This window comes from Humulus lupulus, chromosome 4, assembly GCF_963169125.1.
Source record: "Humulus lupulus chromosome 4, drHumLupu1.1, whole genome shotgun sequence".
Taxonomy (NCBI): domain Eukaryota; kingdom Viridiplantae; phylum Streptophyta; class Magnoliopsida; order Rosales; family Cannabaceae; genus Humulus; species Humulus lupulus.
This window is the reverse complement of record NC_084796.1, coordinates 181744873-181748622: the sequence shown is the minus strand read 5'-3', so window position 1 is coordinate 181748622 and position 3750 is coordinate 181744873. Positions and strand designations below refer to the sequence as shown.

At 39.7% G+C, this 3750-nt stretch overlaps 1 non-coding gene across 1 annotated transcript; it reads right to left on the bottom strand.

Annotated features, from left to right (window-relative positions):
- Positions 1-3352: 3352 nt before the first annotated feature.
- LOC133833588 (small nucleolar RNA R71) lies at positions 3353-3459 on the bottom strand. Its single transcript, XR_009892961.1, has one exon. It is a non-coding gene; the product is annotated as a small nucleolar RNA R71 (small nucleolar RNA).
- Positions 3460-3750: the final 291 nt, after the last annotated feature.

The window sequence follows — 3750 nt, the reverse complement described above, 5'->3', positions numbered from 1 at the left end:
TTTACTGTCTAACTTGGAGAGATACAAATCTCTCAATCCTTTACTTCGCACGGTGTTCCTTGCTTTTATCTTACTAGGTTCTATGCCATGTCACCTTAGTTGTATTTCAGCACCCAATACCATGATTGTCTCATCAAAGAATACACTTTTCTTGATATCCCAAATGTTGCACATTCAATGCTTAACCCCTTAACATAATTGTTAAGCCCTTAGGTTGCTAGCTTATTTGCAATTAATCAGCAATTCCAGATTCCCACTTTATTTCCTTCGTTCTCTGGTCCCTTTCCAAAACTCAGAAAGTTATGGAGTCTCAATTTAACGTTATCAATACCCCATTGCATTACTAGTTAAACAAATCAAGTTATGCCATCTCATTCAGCTGAGTTACAACTTCTTCTCTGTTCAATCACCTTATTTACAGTCTAATGTGGTCCATTCCTATGGCCCACCATCACATCATCTTACCTTTCAATATTTGTCCATCCCGGATTCTACTGTCAGCTAAACCTCCCGGTACAACAAACCCTAGGAGATGAAGCGAAATCCACCTATAGTTCCCATCTCCACACCAAATTCTCTGTGGACCATTCATCCGGCCCTTGAACCTTATATTGTATTATACTCATAGGGTTCTTCCCCGTTTCCACAGAACCATCACTCTGGATTCCACTACCCAAAGAAAACGTATATGATCACCACCACACCCTATTACTTTACTCATCTCAATCGTTACCTTATCCGTTTCGTTATAAACTGTGGCATTTTTTTTTAATTGACACAGACCTTCCAGGTAAGAGATCCGTCTCTAATTAAATCTCCTCCTCGTACAGTCGAGGACTTCTAACATCAACCATCCATCTATTGTATTCCATTAAGTTCCAATCTCAAGATTATCTTTCTTACTAATAACCAACACTTAAGTACCCAATGCCATGCACAAACTGTCAATTTAACGTTCCGTGCATATCAACCATGTTTCCATTCTTTTACCTCCCACGAGGCTCGACCCATCCCCGCTCCAGTCTGAGCCTGAGCCTGAGCATGCCCAACCTGTTATGTATCCTCACAGTTTCATATCCTTACCATAGGTTAGGTCCTTGACGCTATCCCTCTATACTTAACCATAATACACATACCTCTGCATCACCAAGTACTAACTAGTTCTTACCTTGTCTTCTGAACTCTGATTTGACACTACCCATTCGGTCTATCTTTAAGTTTCCTTACTGTTCCTCCCATCTCTGGTGTAGTTGTCCACGGAGACACTTATGTGATAGATGATGCGCTTTCCAGGCTTGTTATGCTTCCTGTTCCTCAGACGTTGATAAACGAGTTTTAGGCTCGTTTATGGTCCTAGTTTTTAGGCTATTTTTCATTAGTTAGGATTGTTTTATATCAGATTTATGCTCGTTTGTTCTTGTTTCAGGGTTATTGATGTTAAGTGATGCAAATATTGGAAAGGAGCGAAAATGGAATGAAATCGAGACGGATTTGTGACTTTTGGTGGTTCTGTAAGTAGCGCTACAGTGCTACCTTGGGAGCGCCGTAGCGCTAGGAAGAAATCTTGAAGAGGCTCGGCACTGACTTTAGTGCTACAACATCAGCGCTACAGCGCTTGGACGCAGTTTTCAGGAAGTTAGTTCCTGACTTTAGCGCTACAGCGCTACCAAAAGAGCACTACAGCGCTGGTGCCCAGATTTTCCCCCATTTTGGCTCTGACTTTAGCGCTACAGTGCTACCAAAAGAGCGCTACAGCGCTAGGGTCGCGATTTCTGATATACCTGGCTATTTTTTATGGGCAATTCAGTCTTTTCCAGAGGGAACTTTTGGTAGGTTTGATTGGAATCATATAGGCGACTGAAAGAGGGCTAAAGGACAACGACGGCTGGAGTAAGAACACCATATTGGAGGATTCGTCCCTGAGTTTTTTCATCTTTTTCTGTCAATTTTCATGTTTGTAATTGAACAAGTTTTTGGCTAGAATGAATATCATAGGCTAAATTTTCTTTTAGGGCTTTTATGTGAATCTTTTGGAAACCCTTGTTATGGTTTAATGCAAAATTGATATTCTTCTTCATCTCTTTCAATTCCTTGCAATCTATGTTAATTGTGCGATTATTGATTGATAACCTCTAATTGCTATTTTATGAATCAAATTGCAATCTGAAAAGTGAAATTTGATATGCTTTGATTGTTTGGATGCAAATTTAATTTAGAACGAAAGTATCTAGATTATTTGTTTATTTTCTGAGTTGCGTGGCTAATGCCCTCTACATGATTCAACTTACCATAGAAATATAGGAAGTTGTCATTTAGATTGAATTTCATAAGTCTTGACCAGATTATGAATTGTTGTTGCAACTTATTTTTGAATAGGGAGAAGGGGATATAGATGCTTGCATTAGGAAATAACAGGGTGGAAAAATAGAGAATCATAATTGTCCTAATTGTATTTTCTTTGTTAATTTGTTTAATTCTTCACTGCGCTTTGTAGTATTTTTCTTAGTTTAAAATCTCAGATAATTGTTTAATCAAATAGAATTAAGGGATTAATTGATTGGTAATTGATAAATCAGTCCTTGAGGACGATACTTGGTTTTACCATTTTATTACAAGTTTGCGACTGTGTGCACTTGCATAGCTATAAATTTCGCAACAAGTTTTTGGCGCCATTGCCGGGGACTGAAAATAATTATCAATATCAGTCTAATTAATTTTTATTCTAATTTGATTTTAATTTATTTGTTTCTAATCTGTTTAGGTGCTTAATTTTTCTATCTCAGGTGAATATTGGTATATGCGTGGCAGAAAAGGAAAAGCCACACTTGTTCCTCTGAATCCCGAGATTGAAAAGTCTTGCAATCAAATCAGAAAGAACAAGAGAGAGGCCCATAATTCTGTGAAGATGGCACAGAATGACGGGGATGGCAGGAATGGTCTAAATCCAGGAGTTGTACAAGGGGTTCAGGCTCAGACCAATGCTGAGAGGAGCCTGAGAGATTATGTGCTACCCACTCTGACGGGAGTACAAAATAGTATACGCCCACCAGCTGTAGAGGCCAACAACTTCGAAATCAAGCTTGCTATTTTACAAATGGTGCAGTCCTCTGTGCAATTCAATGGGTTGCCCTCTGAAGATCCTCACACCCATTTGTCCAACTTTCTGGAGTTGTGTGGAACCTTCAAATATAATGGGGTGAGTGATGACGCAATCAAGCTTAGGCTCTTCCCATTTTCTCTAAGGGACAGAGCTAAAATTTGGCTGAACTCTCTGCAGCCAAACTCCATTGTCACCTGGCAAAATCTAGCTCAGAAATTTTTATCCAAATTCTTCCCTCCGTCAAAGGCTGCTAAATTGAGGGGAGAGATAAATAACTTTTGCCAGAATGACGGAGAGTCACTGTATGAAGCTTGGGAACGGTTTAAGGAACTCCTGAGAAGATGTCCTCATCATGGCATTGAACAGTGGATGCTAGTATAGAATTTCTACAATGGTTTATGTCCAACAACCAGAACTATTATTGATGCTGCAGCAGGTGGCACTTTTATGAGCAAGAGCGCAACTGGAGCTTATGAGCTGCTAGAGGACATGGCTACAAACAACTATCAATGGTCTGAGGAAAGATCATCAGGAGTTAGGAAGGTAGCTGGGGTGCATGAGCTGGATGCAATCACTGCTCTAACAACGCAAGTAGCCTCTCTGACAAAGCAGTTACAACAGAGCAGTGTATCTGCTAATGTGGTTTAGAT